Source organism: Alligator mississippiensis, chromosome 12 (genome assembly GCF_030867095.1).
Source record: "Alligator mississippiensis isolate rAllMis1 chromosome 12, rAllMis1, whole genome shotgun sequence".
Lineage (NCBI taxonomy): Eukaryota > Metazoa > Chordata > Crocodylia > Alligatoridae > Alligator > Alligator mississippiensis.
In genome coordinates, this window is record NC_081835.1 from 61,456,380 (window position 1) to 61,473,692 (window position 17,313).

The following is a 17,313-nucleotide window of genomic DNA, read 5'->3' on the forward strand; positions in this document are numbered from 1 at the left end:
ATGCAACACTTAACTGTCACAAAAAGCCAGGAGGAAGAGCGGCACCCCGACAAGGAGGCCTATATAGGAAGGAATAATATTAATGATAATAATAATAATAATAATGACAAACACAGAGTCTTCACAGAGATGCAGACTAAAAGCTGATGTGACTATTAGCTCACCCTGCCTGACCTCCGCCGCGATGGGAACTGGAGTATTCCTCCCAGCTCCTCCGGCAGAGTAACTAAGCGAGTCTCATTTGGGGAGCTAACATTCGGGCCGAGTTTTATGGCCACTCTGACGCGGGGCAGCGTGCGAGTGCGTCTGGAGCGATTCAGATTTCAAGGAGCCTACATGGTACTAAAATCCGGTTTCCATAGAAACAGCTAGGTAGAGCCCGGGAGCTAAATCTTATTTACTCAGTTAAAGGAAAGGGCTTCTCTAGCTGCATTTCTTAGGCCTTAGGATACGTGCCATATTGCTGGGGACGTGGAAATTTAATGATGTCAAAGAACACCAACTTTAAACAAACAACGTCTGCTTTTCTTCTTTTTAATAGCAATTAGCAGAGGCAGCCCCAGTTAAATTAACTTGTGCTTTCTCCCCCCCACTTTAAGTTCTGCATCCCATAGGCTTTCTTAGAGGTACTTAACATGGAAAAATTAGGATCAAAAGCAAATGATTTCAGGAAGATTACTATTCCACTCTGCTCCCCCATCTCCTCCTCCCTCCCCCAATCACAAAAGTCCCTTTTCGATTGCCAATTAAAGAATTCTGTAGCTTTGGAGGCTCATTAATTAGTCATCAGACCACAGGCAGGAGCAGCATTTGAAATCAAGGGCCCCAACATAGAGTCTGAAGAGGTACCCAAAACCATGAGCTCCTGTGTCTTTTTAAAGAGATGTGATTTCCAGATCCTCTCCCTGTCCCCAGAATCGCAGTGCCTTAATCCTGCAGCCTCTGACAGTTCAGTTAAGTCCCTGGATCCAAGCTTGCAAGAATCACTGATTTTGCCCATAAGGACAGGGCTGCCAACCACCTGAACGGCTTTGCTGGACTGAAACACTGCGATACTTGTTAGCAACAAAGGAAGAACTTTTCTCCCCTCTCTGGTAAAAAAGGAAGGCTTTCTCCTTATGACACTTGCACCAAAATAAATAAATAAATAAATAAATGTAATGGGGAGTTTAATAATGGCCCAAATGTTAATATGGATGGGATGGAAAATTGGTTTGCATTACTCTGCCTGGCCCTGTACAATGGAGGTGTTAGAATATGTATTATTTCAGATGAATTATACATAGCAGGACTGTAAATCTAATCCCAGCTGAGGGCACGCTCTCCAATGAGGAGGCTGGAAGGTTTCTGGTACTCCACGGTGCTGTCAGAGGTAGCAGTTTCCTCCTCTTTAATGAAGGGAGCTGCTGCCCCCAGAATAGGAGAGAGCTGCAACTCCAATTAACGGCATTCAGAGCACACGCATGCGGCTGTCACCGGCGCTGCATCTCATCCCACCAGGGACGTGGAGGCTAAGGCTGGCCCTTTCTACTGGGAGCAGAGGTCTAGTTAGAAAAAATAACGCCTCTGAAAATATTTTCTTTCCTAGGGAAAGACAGAGACCTATTGCTTAAGGGGAGGGTGATTTCTAAAGGTGATCCAGAAAACACTGGGGGGGACTACACAGATTCTAGCTTCCATTGAAGGCACTGACTCCCTCAAGCAGAACGGATCCCCTAATTGTAATAGGTGTGGATGAGGATTGTTATGGCGTGCATTATGCTGGCAAGCAGAAACCCCAGGCAAACAGTACTAGGTGCCAGCAGTCACTCCCTGTGACTTTGCTGTCCCAGCAAAGCATGGGTGAAAGAGCCTTCTGTGCCCATTTCACAGATGGGAAGCTCTGGCAGACCAAAATTAAGGGATGGGCCCACGGGTGGTCAGGAAGGGTGAGAAGCAAAGCTGAACAGTTCACATTCATTTCCTACTGAGGTTACAGACCAACCCAAACCGTCTCTGCTGTTCTCCCCCACTTGATCATTGGCATCAGACCTCCCTAAACCAGAACAGTGGCACTTCTGGGCACTTCTGCATTCAGCTATTTGCAAAGAAAAACTACAGGATCCTCCAGTGAGCAGACAATGGTTCCAGACTGGCCAAGCAAGAGGCGCACTCATTCATAGCCTTAACACAGAGCCCAGTAGGTTTTAATACGACAGCTCTGGTCCTGCAATCTGGCCCATAAAGCTTGACCTTCAGGGTTTTTGCTTGTGTAGAAAAATATGCCTGGCTGAAGGACAGCAAACAGCAAAAGGAATCTGGCCTCTCATCACAACCAGTTCACTAGACGGGGTTAAGGGGTGGAGTGGAAAAAGTCCTTCCCTTCCCGCTCTGAAAGAGACTGCTCGTCCTTGCTTCAAGAATTGGGGAGAAGCAAATAAGAAGGGGTCAGTCATCCAGCCACCGTGAAGTGGCCTTGCAGGGCAAGACGAAGCCCAGGGAGAGCAGAGGGAGACAGCACGTCCTTTCGTGCCCTCTGGGAACGGCACTCCTCGCCGTCGCTGCCATATTTGAGGCTTGGGTTTTTACAGGGACTTGGATGAGTGCTTGCGAATCCGACCTCCCAAAGGGGACTCGCTGTCAGAGAATTCCCTCCAGCCCACCTTGCTCAGACGGATCGTCCTGAGCTCCACAACAGCTGTCTTCTCCTATTATAAAGCTGACAACTTTTCCCTTGGAGGGGTTGGGAGTCTCGCCTCATCAGTGCTCGCCGAGTGACAAGGTGCTCCTCGGCCCTCTGTGACCGTCGGCCCGCGATAGCGTCCAGCCATATTTCCTGCGTCATGCTGGACATCTGATGTGAGCAAGAGAGTCATGAATCTGGACCGGCTTCTTCCCAGGCCTGCGTTTCTCAGCCTGGGATGGCTGTGCAGAGAGCTCAAGTCCTGAGCAAACATTTCAAATCATTTCTAAAGAGCAAACAGATTATATATAGCCAGACGGATAACATCTGATGTTTGCTCATTAACTGAGGCCTGTATGACATTGCTCTTGGCTCTGCCAGGGTAATAAAAGGTGCAGCCAGCTAGCACAAACAAAAATCAATATGTATAAACGTAATATTTTCAGTATGTCTTTATTGTGTGTAACCTTCCCAGCGCGGCCAGGAACCGACATGCACTTCCCAACAGGCAGAAAATGAAGAAAAGTGCCCTAGAGTCCCCAGTTGTCATGTTAGGAAGCTTGCTTCACAGATTTCACATTGACTGGGTAGGTTACCAATTGGATTCAATCAGGATTAAATTAAATTATGTTGCTGAACACGGACAGGGGCTTCTGGCCCATGGTCACAGGGCAGGTAAAACCAAAACCATAGTATCGTTATTCTGTCTGGCATTTGCACCTTGAGGCCACCATCCATCAACGTGGGACCCTTGTGCTGGGTACTATGTACATCAATAATGGCTCGGCTCTAATGCTACTACTGCTGTCTGTCTGTAAGCCTGCTGGGGTGGGAGCTGGTGGGTGCCTAAAGACCGGACCAGTTAGCAGAAGTTTCTAGGAAAGGGTTGGGGTATCTCCTGGTGTAACAATCCCCACTCACAATGGCAAGGGAAACCACAACTTAAGCCTGCTAGAAAGGTTTTCAAAGCCAGCATGGACAAATAGCCCATTTCATCCTTTACCAGTCAAATGATGATGATGATATCCAAGATGCATCAGTAATGCCCCCTTTCTACAGGTCTCCCACAGTACAAGCCAGCACAACTGCCCTAGCAAAACCCTAAATTCAAGTCTAGACAGCTCAAAGGAATCACAAAAGCCAATTTTGATGGTGTTAGCCTGGTTAATAGTCACTCAAAACCCACCCAAAACAACCCATCAGGTTTCCCTGGTTACCTTCCTGGCACTGCACCACCAGACTACGGTAAGGGTTGGGAATCCCATTGCACTAGATGCTACGGCATAGCAGGAGGGGCAGCCCCTGCTCCTGGGCGTGCAGTGTGTGAAGAAAGGAAAAAATACTAGACAGGAAGCTCTGCTGACAAATGCAGCAGACACATCCTGCATGAAGCCATCGCCCCAGCAAAAGATCCCAGAGATCAGGAATTTTGTGGGGACACGGACTGAGCTCTGGTCACAGTATCTTGACCACCCTGGCTGCAATTGCTTGGTATTAGAAATAGCCAAAACCACACTTGGGCTTCCAAATAGAGACAGAGTTAGGTCTACTGTGCAGATACAGCTGCTAAGACTAAATCCTATCCAAGATCAGCACAGAAGCAGGTGAGGTTGAATTTCTCCCGTCACACTGAGTTCAGAGTTATAGTCTAGAGTCTACTAGTCTAGTAATGTAAGTTAAGAGTTATAGTCTAGAGATACTTCCTAATTTAGACGAGTTGGGAATTGGAAGATGGTCCCTCAGTTAAGTAGTAGCCAGGCAGAGGGTCTTGCAGAAACCTCATCTAATGCTCCACAATAAGGGTTGCATTTAGTTCTTCTCATGTATACTTGGCCTGCCCTCACTCAACCCAGTGATCACTACAGGTAGATCCAGCAAATGCACCCTGCCAAGTGCCGTAATGGCAGATACACTTGGAAACTTTCCCCTTCAAAAGGAACACGATTGTTGCAAGAAAAGGAGAAGGAAAAGCCTACCCCATAGAGTTAAATAGGAGATATGCACCAACTCTGCCAGCTTGAGGCTAAAAAGAAAAATAATCCATCATTTGAAAAAAATGAAAAGAACAAACCCCCCCCCTGCAAAACAAATTAAAACCCAACCAAATGAAAACCAAAACACAAAAGCCTGACACCGCGCAGAATGCAAGAGGTGTAGGGAGCAAACGCGGCCGAGTTGTCTGTGCAGCACACCAACGTCTCAAGACATCAGCCTAACTTGTTCAGGACCGAGAGAAACCAAGTGTCGACTATATTACAAGCCTGCAGCATTTTAAGACATTAAATAAACAGTTCACATTGCCTGGATGGAATCTGAAGCCTTTTACTTATTAATTCATTTAATAACCCTGTTGTGCTAACCCCACAGCCAGATTCAGCGCAGAATCTAATAACGTGTCCTTCACTGTAATCATGTGCCTACGGTCTGGTGCAGTCATTATGCTTGCTTAGGTACATTGCCTACTTGGGCCCCAAATAGAAATCATGCCCCCAGCAGTCCGGCTGGCTTTCTACCGAGCTGTCGCACCTGCCTAGTTGAAATTTTTTTTTTTAATGAAACTGGGTTAGAAATACGGTGCTGAGAGAAACGGCCCACAAACTGCTGTCCCCCAAAAGGAGGGGCAGGATTGTGACCCTGAGATGGGTCATTCATGCCCCACCTTTAGCATCCAAAGTTATCACCTGGATCTTGACACTAGCCGTGTTATCAGTGCTTTTTTAAGCCCATGATCAGGGGTGACGCTGAAGGCAAGAGACTATGAATTTGAAGACGGGGAGGGGATCGAGATTAAGAGGGAATGTGGGAGCTAAGATAAGAGGTTAAACATTCCAGAAAAACCTGTGCCTGCATGAAAGACCATCCTCAGCTTCGGCGGTGATCTCCCGAACAAAAGCTTTTAAGCAGCAATAGCTTAATTCTGTTTACATTTGCTTAGACAAGAGAAAAAATGCTCCGTCAATGGATCAGCGTTTTATGATGTTTACCCAGCAGTTTCCTTGCATTTGCTGAGTAGATATTTGAGCAAGACGCTCATTTTCAAAGCAAAATCACCATGCATTATGTAAGCTCATCATTTCGGCAAGGGGAGTTGAAAAGGAGCCAGGGCTATTAGTGGACATCCAGGAACCTTCAGAGAGATCTTGCAGGATGAAACCTGATAAGTAAACAGGGTGTCTCAATGATAAAAGAATCATTTATGTGTTTACAGTTTAATGAGGGAGATTTCTTAAGCGGTGTCTGTAGGTAACAGCTAGGGACTTGGCTCTTTACACTTATTGTCTGGGGCTGGATTCTGCAAACGTATTAAGCCTCTGCCAGCTGCTTTTAGGCCTGTCGGAGGTTTCTCTCTCTCGAAGCCAGCTATTCAATACAGAATTTCTGCAGTTAATGCTATTTCGCTCTCAGTTAAGCACTTAGTCTCCATAAGTCAAAGTGCAGAGGGAAGTGAGGCACCTGGAACCAGAGGTGAAAGCAACTTGCCCAAAGTCATACCAAAAGTTCAGTAGCAGAGCCCGGAAGAAGACCTCAAGTCTCCTGATTCCCAGCTCGGTGCCCTAAACCCTGGTGAAGGACTACATTGCAGTTATCTTGGTGACAGGGTGACAGGTCACCCTGCACTGGTGAAGGACTACGTTGAGTCCCAGAGCAACATTAATGTGGGTCTCATCTGTTCTCAGGTGCACCCAATACGGCGGGAACATGCAGATGCATCCATACCTCTGAACAGCAAAAAAGTCACCTGCGTGCTAGGTAAAGACACTATCGTGGTACAGATCCGAGCAACGTGCTGGCACGTACAAACAGCGCAAGTTTTTGCAGATACAATGCAGTTCAGTACAAATCTCTTGAGAGAGAGAGGAAAAAATACTCCACGGTGCAGGGCCCCAGAGAGATGGCGTTCTTCACATATTCTGCTTTTCAGGACCGTGTCATGTCACTGGATGCTTCACTGCGGCAGACACTTAAGTAATCGCTCCTGTTCAGAAAATCCATAGGAAGAAAATCACCCAAGCTGATGGAAGTAGCCAAGGCAGCACTGGATGCATAATTATAAAGTCTACCCATAGGCTTTGAACTTCTTCCCCGCCCCCACAAGACCTCTCCAAGATTGCCATATGAGAGCTTTTCAGCTGCACATCAAGATAACATCAATCCCTGTCTGGCTTTCCCCACCTAAGTAATGCAACATGGAGCCAGATCAATCACCAGCTGAAGTAAAGGTGTGCAACTCATTTCATTTTTAGCAATACAGCACTGGATTCACATTAGCTTAGCATCTGGATCACAGAGTGCAAACGTCCCGAAACACTGGTATTTAATGTACGAGGGGGATTCCTTAAAAAAAAAAAGCAGGGCGCACACAGCCAAGATGACTTGAAGGGACATCCCAATTTCTGCAAAATAAAAAAGTGTCAGGGTGAGATAACTACAGAGGGTTGTAGAAGAGAATCCTTGATAGGCATTTGGGATTTTCTCTTTTAAGCACATCCTTTCAGGGAGGAACTTGGGTTATATGCGCGCCCTATATTTAAACTAGCAGAGACAGCAATCTTCGCTTCTTCAGTTTTCTGTTCTTCCAGCTCTGACCATGTGGATATATAAACAAAGCTTATTAAATTAAATGCTTATTAAATTAAATGCTTACATTTAATTGCTTCCAAGGTACAGATTGCTTGGTAACCTTCCCTATCACGGTCCCTAAATTGCATGAAAAACATAGAGACGTGCCGGAAGAATATGGACTGAACTATGTCTCCAAAGATAATTTATTTATTTGTCCTAGAATTGGCATCATTCTGGAGGGTGCCTATAGGGCCTGTCTGGTCTTTACTTATTTATTGCCCGGTGATACTTCAGAATATCTGAGTAATAACCTAGTGGAAGGAAGTAGTGCAAGGAATTCATTTCTCTCTCTGTGTACATTTGATTGGTTTTTAGTACTCGGACAAGGACCATCTAATTTAATACTAGAGAAGGGGCAAAAAAAAAAAAAAAAGAGAGATTCATCCATGACTTTGCACTCAGGGATTAAACAGAAACCATCGATTAAACAAGAGGAATGAGAAGAGGAAGTGCCTCTTTGCTTTATAAACAGCTCAGGGCAAAATGGTTTATACTGTACATAATTTTAGACCAAGAAATAAATATTCGCTCCTTGGATTCTGGCCTGAGCAGAACGACTGCAATGTGAAAACAGCCCTAATGGCTGAAGGAACTTCACTTTCTGCCCCAAATCTCCCCCTCTGCCTCGAGTTGCTCTGTGTAGACGTACGGAACAGGGTTTATTTAAAAAGATGCATCTTGGCTGGTAAAAGGACTGAATGAGATGCAAGTGAACTCCAGAATGAAAGAGATGAGATTTCATTAGATCTTTGTTCCACTGAGGAGACTGATGCTCTTCCACTGGAAGACGTACAACCAACATAGGAACCATATAGACCGGGGTGGGCAAAATACGGCCTGGGGGCCAGATCCGGCCCACCAAGCCATTCTATCTGGCCCGTGGGGCCCCTAAAAAATTTAGAAAATTAATATTTATTTGCTCTTGGCTGTCTGTTAAAGATGACAGGAGCCAGGGGCAGTAGGACCCAGGTGAACCCGGTGGCAGGACCCAGCAGCAAGGCTCACCCAGCCCCTTCCTCCCTTGCAACCAGAAGCCCCTGTCCGGCAGAGGTTTCTGGCCTGGGATCATGAGGCTGTTCCAGCTTCCCTGCACCAGAGAGGGAAATGCAGGCCTTGACAGCTTGCCAAAACTCGGTAGGTGCCCCACCACCTCAAATAATTGCCCGTCCTGGTATAGACTGAGAGACTGGGTGTACTGCCCCATCCACACTGGTGGCCAAGGGCATAACCTGTACCAAAATCAAATTCCAGCCAGGACATAAAATGCACTCCCGCGCATAGTGTAGTGTATTGAAAAAAACAACCCGCAGCACAGCCGGAACAGAAAAACACTGCTCTTACTGGTTTTATAAAATGAAAACAAAACAGTTCTTTGAATGTTTAGTTACTAAATAAACAGTCCGATGCAATTTCTCCAGCACAATAAAAGACTCGGGTTCTTAGATGGCAAAACAGCTTTTGTGCCAAACTTGGTCAGTGCAGTGCATTTATTGTAATGGGATTTCTACTTCTAAGAGTGGCTAATCATGGCCATTTATTAATTAATCCTCACCAATATCCTTAGACGCATCAACTTCATTTTCCAAGAAGGAAAACTGAGGCTCCCCCCAAAATCAAATGGTTACACCGAGACGGAAACTGGACTGTATTTGTGCTTCTCATGCTGCACATCACTCTGAAACCCCCAAGATATAAAGAACGCCAAGCTTCTCCTTGTGTGGCCAAGAAAAACCAAGCTGTATTTATATGTATCAACGTTAAACAGCAGGTATAAAAGCACTGAGCTATGATCCAATACAGATCTGTCCAAAAGGGGGGGAAGAGGGTTATATATTTTAAAGCAATGCTTTTGAAATTCATCATACCAATTAAGATGCACAGAACGATGCAAAGATCCACAGATTTCTCAGCGCGCCTTCAAATAACTGTTATTCCAGAGGCAGGCTAAAACATTCCTGCTGTATTGTACAAGGCTGTCCAATGAACCCAAAATAGATAAAATAAGTCGATACAGGGGATGGTACGCAGGCCACCAAGCACATTTTCACCTGTGACCTCTTCCAGGCCTCCTTCGGGGAAATGTTGGTGCATTAATTCCCTGCACCACTGGTCTCTAGCAGAGGTCAAAGAGGACGTACTTTTGGCAGATCGACCTAACCCCTTGTGCCAGCCACTTCATCCTAGCAGCGCAACGGGGATCGGAGCACTGTTTTTGTTGGAGGGGGAGCAGGAATCTTCAAGGGCACAATCAGAAAAGTGGAACAAAAAAAATAAATAAATAAACTCGATTGGCCAGAGAATAACTCCGCTCCCTTCCTCCCCTCTCAGCTCAACGTGCACAAACACATCCTGTGGCCAGGGCTTTTCATGTGCTGCCAGGGAGATAAAGGCAAATTCTTCCCCCACCTCTGTGCAGCAGAGACCAGTGCCTGCTGTGCAAAGGAAAGCCATGCCCAGAAAGCATGGAGAGTGAAATGCAATCCAAAGGGAGGACAAAGGGGGCTGGAGAAAGGAAGGGACCAGGGCGGCGGGGAAGGAGAGGGAAATGAGGTGCATTCCCCACTTGGTTCGAAGCAAATCAGAAAGTGGTCTTAGGTGGTATCATTGTTATTGCAGAGGAACGCCTTGCCACCCCACTGCCTCAGACCAAAGGAGGGAGCAGACAACATATATGGTATCAGTCATGTTGGTCCAGTATATACGTTCTCAGCCTTTCGGCTCAGATCAAGCATAGCCTATGCTTGCCTAGGGGAAATATCGTGATTACTGCAGTGGCTTTCTAGTTGCACCCGGGGAAGACTACTTCGCTGGCATGGGACAGTACCCGGGTAGGTAATGCATACTTAACCTTGGCTTTAAGCCCACTTTATGGAAAGGGGAGACTCCTCCCAAGCTTGCTCCTGAGGCCTTATGGCTAAGGGCAAGCGAAACCCGAGTGCATCCGAACCCCAAGCCTTGGGGCTTGGGCCTGCAAGTAGGATGTCCGCCAAAGGATTTGGGAACATGTGAAGCCCCAGGTCACAGTATCTTGACCAGGTGGGGATGGAGGAGGTTTGCCAGTAGTAGGGCCACTTACGGTTCTGGACTGACTCATGGATTTGGAATTTGGTTCAGCTAATCTGGCTTGGAATACGGGAAATTTAGTATAACTCTAGATCTATATAGATCTATAGCTCTAGATCTAGATATATGGGGCATGACAACAGTCACGTTGCTGCAGCATATATGGTGCATGCAGACAGGTTGGTATCGGTCATGTTGGTGGTAGCCTTGTCCCACACATGGCAGGAATGGGCACAGGGACAGAGGTCAGGACTGGTGACAGATAAATGCATGTGCTGAGGGTCCCTGAGGGTCTCCAGAGTGAGTGACATGAGGAAGAGGAAGAGCTGTTTCGGAAGGAGAAGCTGAACAGGCCAAAGAGAAATAAGGAAACCCAAGAGGGCTGGGGGCAGGAGGAGATCGCTTCTGGCAGAGGAGCTCAGAAGGGGGAATATACTCTGATCCTCTGTACCAGCGACGACCCTCGAGGTCTTTAAGGTTGGTGGGGAATGTCCACCAGACCTTCCTGCTGGATCAGCAACTGCTATCATTCATCTAGGTTAAGATGCCCGACTCTAAGCTTTCATAAGGCTTATTTCACAAGGGGAAGCAGGGCACCGGATGCAGGCAAGGCGCCCAGGCTGGAAAAAGAGGTGCCAATGAAAAACTGAAACAGACGGCCTGAAAACACCAAAGGGAAAGGATGCAAAGAGATCTGGTGTTTAAGCCTAAATATCCTACTCGGGATTCAACGCAAAGTAGCAAATCTATGCTAATAGGAACAAAACAAAGGATGATGTCACCGTCACCATCTGTCTCAAATATGCTTTATATTTAAATCTTTCTAATTAAAACAAAATTCACTGACATGTGTTAAACAAAACCTTCAAAGCACACACGCGCGTGCGCACAGACACACACACACAATGTTTGCTTCCTACCCAGCTAAAAAGATTGTCACAAATAACCTTGCACACTTCCCGATTGGTTATAAATACGAGCCTGCAGCAGATATCATTTCCTGGTGGGTAGCAGACACATGCCAGCAGGACGTGCAGGCTGCTCCTGGCAGGTCATGAGAAGTGGCCAGGAAAGAGGGCGAGAGACTGAGAAAGACACAAGGGGAGGCTCCAAATACTGGGCTGTCAGTGCAGATAATTAGCCCCCCTGGGGACTTTGCACTGTTAAGCACAGTATGGAAAAAAAATTACCTTTCATTTACTGTTGGCTTGGCCTTTTTTTTTTTTTTTTTTTATAATGACTTTTTAAATGGAAAACCAGTCAAGTCAATATTACTTTGTCACCTTCTATGAGATTTAATGTTGACTTAAATAAAAACTTTCCAGGCAGCCTGGACAGGTGAAATGAGGTCTGCCAATATTAACTTAGCTTTCTATTACATCCTCTATAGACTGCACGCACGAGCCCCTGCAGTATGAGCTTTGAAGGCCACAAAGGTCTTATACGGAGAATGCAAACTGGTACGAAACTAATCCTGAACACGGTGCTGGGGAAGAGGCGGGATGGCTGAGACTGCTCTGCTCAGATCCCAATCTCCTCTCTTACCCGCCCAGGGCTGGCAGGTGCTCCGGTCTCACTTTGCTGATCTGGAGGTGACAAAGAAAATGGCAATGCTAAGATGGCCTTAGGAGTGAGCTCGGCATTGAACTTCAGATAAGGAGTGAGCAGAACGCTTCTGGAAACAGGGATGATAGAGCGAGCTCTTCGGGAGCCGGGATATTTTTTTTTAAGTCACAAAATAAAGAACAGCTAAATAGCATGCAGAGGGGATACTCTTCTCTTTACACACACCAACGATATCCTCCCTTACCAGTGGGCATCCTACAAATGCAAGCACTATAATACCATAGATCTGCACTTATCTGAACTCTGAGAAACCGCCCCCCACTCCCCATTCATACATGCAAAGTATTTATGCACAAAAGCCATCTATAACATAAAATGATACACAAAAGGTTTAAAACCCACATAAAAGTTTCCAGAAATACTGTAATAAAAACCTAACATAAATAAACTGTGCATACACAGGGATGTGTCTGCATTTCAAATGGCCAGAATGGGAATTCAAATTATCTGAACGGTCACAGAAAAAGAATTTAGATAGGCCAGAGTCTGTAATTTCATTTTGAAATGCTTGTCACGTGGACATCTAGCAATAGCATATCTGCCTAATTAAGAACACGTAAGGGGTAAACCAACAGTATCTTCACAAAGCATCTTCCATCCCACCATTTGAAAGTGTCCTGAATATCTCAAGGGACTGATAACAAACTTCGAAACAAGGGGAGATGATAGACCTCAAGATAGATTTGGACTTAGGTTTGGATTTTAGCATCAGAATTCAGCAATTCCCTATACACGAATGAGCAAGCTTAATACAGATACGTTGCACACGACGTTGTGAACTAACAGATCTCTTATCTTCTCCATGTGCACTTGGGATGTATCCCCAGGTACTTTCAACCTAACACGTTCATCTAGAATTAAAAAGACCATATATATCCAAGAGCTACAAGTTAATGTTGATACTTAGCCATAACCAAAACTATTACTATAGCTTTTTCAGGACACAAGTGACCCAAAATCCAAGGCTCTGATTAGCTGACTTTGAAGCCTCACCTAAGCAGTGAAGAGACTTAAACAAATGCACCTTGGGTGCAAGAGGGAGGATGTTCAGAGCATCGAACCTTGCAGTTGCCAATGCCCAGAAAATGGCAGGGAAGAGAGATGAGCCATAGGCCTGCCTCTTCTTCAGTGAATGTGAACGAACACAACACGCTGCTGTTGCACCATTGATATTAATAGCAGGCTGGGCTTGAGGAGTGAAGTGATGGAGAAAGGACAGCAGCATGCACCTTACTTTATAAGGTCCTCCCTGCCATATTGGTCACGGGGCATAACAAGGATCAGGAGTACTCCGAGTGCTTTGAGGCATCGCTATTGGTTGTCACTGATAAAGGAACAAATGCAGAAGTCCGTCTTTTTTCCTTAGGTATCATATTAGGATGAAATCCTCATACAGTGAAAGAACTGGGATGTTGTCAAGCCACCATAGGATGAGCTACAGTACAAACAGTATCTTCAAGGACTCATTCAAAGGCCCGTTGCGGTCACCAGACTCCTTGGGATTGCAGTGGACTTTGAGTTGGGCCCCAAGTCCTTGCTACTTGGGGACTCGCATCACCTCCTGCCAACAATTAAGCCACTTTGATTTCTCATTCCATTTAGCGGATAGAAAGTCACATCGCTATACGCATCATTGAAGGATCCTCCGCATGAACTGGATAACCATGTCCCCCAACACAAATGGCCTCAAAGTTTAGCCTTAGTGAATGTAGGACACTCGTTAACTCAAGAAAGAGGGTGCGCCTCCTCTACTATCTCATCATGCCATGTAGGATCCAGGATAATCCATTGACTGGATAATTGGACGTCAACAAAACCATTATTATAATCATACTACACATCCTAAACGTATCAGGACCCAACACAGTTACAAAATTCTATTTAAAGCAAGGATTTAATTGAGTTATGTATCATGCGCATATAACACTGCTGCAGTGCTCATTTTTAATCAAATTCATTGGTTTTATCACCTCTTTAACCCAGCTTGACAAAACAAGAAACGGTTACAAGCAGCTTAACGTATCCTTCTGCACATGCTGGGCTAAACTTCTCTTTTGTCCATGTTTAAAAGCCTTTAAAACCAAAAGCTACCCCACTGATTTTAATGCAAAGACTTGGTAGATAGTTATGGGTACTGAAAGAAATGTTTGGTTTGGGGCAGTTTAGTTTTAGTCCTAAATAATGTCGCAAAGTAAGAATCATTCCAATTGTTCCCTTTTCCATTTTGGCTGCTATGAGAGGAGACATAAAAGGATTCCAAAACAAATTCATCATCCGAACATATCACATAAGCCGGTCTTCTTTGCTGGTATCTTTGCTTTCAGCGCTCACTCCTGGTTGGCAAACTGCACGGCATTTCTTCAAATCGGATGCACGTCATTCAAATTGTTGCAGGTCATCATCTCAGAAGTACAGGCAGTTTCTACATTCCCAGCTACCGGATGAAAGAGATGCTGGCCAGTCCAGTAACAAGAGAATAACGATGAGTCCAGAACCTGCCCAACAAACTTCATGTGACTTTTTAGGTTTTTAAAAAGTATTGATGTCCCAGGTTTTCTGAGCCCTGCAGGCTGGTGAAGGTCAAGCCCCTCTAGTGACAAACGAATGGCACACGAGGCTGATGGATCCTATGGGGCATATTCTCAACTCAAGCCCTCTCCGTGGCTCCGAGATGCAGAGCAGTGTTCGCTAAATACTGGAACTGAGATTAAGACAATGGAATTACTTATTTAAAATAAACCAGTTCTTTTACAAAATTGGTCGCCATTAATGGAAAGCCCCCAAAAGTATTTGTTTCTTTCCCGGCTCAGAGCATCATATAGCGTAGCAATTTCTGGTGCTCGTTTCCAACTTCAGACAAGACCCTCTGCATCCCTAAAGCTCGTGTGAGCAGCCTGGACTCACAACGGCTGCAAACAGATGTCATCTTTGTGCTCCATACAAAATGTTATGGTGGTCCAAAAGCCAAGCACATGGACCAAATGAACCAACACGTGGTGGAAAGCAGAAGAGGTTTAATTAGACCTGATGATAACCACCCCTTAGTTACATTAACTTGCCTTGTCCCAAATGAGGTTCCTACAACTAAGTGGAGATGTGGAATAGGGGGGGTAGTTTTGGGTGGCGACAGACCACAGATAAAGATAAGCCAAGATAAAGATGAAGCAAAGGACAGCAGATATTAGCAAATGATGCTGCCCTTGGTGATGTATTTTCAGGACAATGCAGCAGGTCCTTGTTATGGTACAAAAGGCTCCTGTGACGTCTCAATTAAGATGTGAAGATGGAACAAATATAAAGTGAAGAGTCAGGGAAGTGTGCTGCGATTCAGCTGGATGCGCTAGAGAAGATGTCAAAGCAATTTGAGGAGAGAGAGACATACTGCAGAACAGCAGAAGATAAAGACAGGAATGGAAATTAAAAACGATGAGATGTAAAAGCGATATCGTGGTTGATGGAGCCTGAATTCAGCTTTATCAAAGCAGCACCCAAAACCAATCTGGCTTGGTGTGTCAGACAGCCTGCCTGGCAGGTAAAGTTCCCCAGACTTCCCCAGATAATGCATCCGTTAGGTTATATTCAGTCAAAAGACCATGTAGATGGCCCCGTATTGAAGGTGGCACTGTCATACGGCTGGAATATACACCTGCCCCGAGGTTGCCTATTTTTGCAGTATCTTCTGCATACAGAATACCCACTGGAGGGGGAGGGATGGGAGGGGAGGCAATTTCCTTGTCCAAGCACACGTGAAAAGATATCATCCCTGCTGTGTTGTGAGACGTGGCAGTCATTAACATGCAAATTCCCTTTCCTGGCTTTGTAACCAACAAGCAGGATTATTAATCTTGGGGACAGTCTCCAGAAAGGGGGGGCCAGGAACCATTTTATTCTAAGGCTTTTCTATACGTTATTGTGCACTCACGTGTGCACGCACAAAGAGGTTTTCTAGTTCCTTGATGACAGCACTCGGGGACTCTGAGGTTTAGCAGCCTTCCAAAGCTTTCTTTCCAGTAGCAGAGAAAAGAGGCCACATTTAAGGCAGGATCCAAAGCCTGTTTCACAAACAAGAACCCTTCAACATGTTCCCTAATAACCCAAGACCTCCGCTCACCAGGGCATATCGCTCCAAGGCATTGCACACTGCAGTGGTCTACATCTATTTGCTACAGGCATTCATTCACCCGATGCAGAAGTCCTTGCACCAATCATATCTTATTAGGGAGAACTAAATATTGCAGAAAAGTGGAAAAAGGCTTCTGCACGCAGGGCGAGGGAATTCTACCTCAGCGGAGTTAGACGCACGAGGCACTTTAAGGGCAACGCTGGTAAAGCTGGGCAACGAGTACCAGGTGCTTGTGCATTTTATTGAACGTCACGTAATGCACTAGTAACGCTAGGCTCTAAACTGAAGATCGGCTTCTTGGCAAGGGAGCGGCGGAGCTGTGTTGTCATTTATTTACCCAGGAATGCAGCAGCTGTTCCTCATGCTAGGTTTCCAAATTATGCTCGGCTTGACTGATGCACATGGAGAATGAATGATTTGCCCAAAGGTTCGTAGCCAGTCAAAGAACCGGTTTACGAGATAACGCTGAGCTCCCCCGGCTTGCCTTTCTGCGCTTCACCGTTGAGTTTGCACTGCTGTCACGTTTACTGGCTCCTTCTCAAGACCATGGCATACACGGTCGCGCACTTCTCCTGAAAGGCTAAAATTCTCTCCGGCAATCAGGACTCGTAGTAGAGATGGTATCTTTTATTAGACCAACAAGAGTTTTGCAAAAAGAATTTCTCTGTACATCTATATCTACAACAGGTTTCCAATATATAGAGACAGATAAAGTTATAAAAGGTGGGGGAGAGGGGTGAAAAAGAGATAGGTGTGTTGTCTTGCCTAGTATTTCTAGATGATGTTGAGATGGTTATTCCTATAGCTCCTTTCCTTTGATATCCTCTGAAGATTTGCCATGGCATCACTTTTGCTCCTGTCAAATCCACAGGTGCTGATTTTTTGGGATGTAAGCCATGTCTCACCTCACCGCATCCTTACAATCCCAGCCACATGAGGATTTTTTGCACAGGCAGCCATAGATCAATGAGGTGTATGTGAGCAGTCACATCCTAAGTGCGATGTTCGCCAAATGGTGCAAGTTTCTGCAAAATCAGGACCTTAGCTCAAACCAGCCCGTTTCTGAAGTGCCGAGACGTGGATGCATCCCAGAAAAGGACCCGTTGGACAGAAAGTGCCAAGCATCTCTGTTCTGAAAATTGAACCATCCTATAAGAGTTAAAAATCAGGTACCAGGGTCACGTACAGACATTCAAAAAGCCCAAGGCAGAATCGA

The 17,313-nt window shown here is 45.6% G+C and overlaps 1 protein-coding gene across 4 annotated transcripts in view; it reads right to left on the reverse strand.

The window, feature by feature from the left end:
- Window positions 1-17,313, reverse strand: part of VAV2 (vav guanine nucleotide exchange factor 2) — a 268,102-nt gene that overhangs the window by 146,978 nt on the left and 103,811 nt on the right. The gene's annotated exons all lie outside the window — the stretch shown is intronic.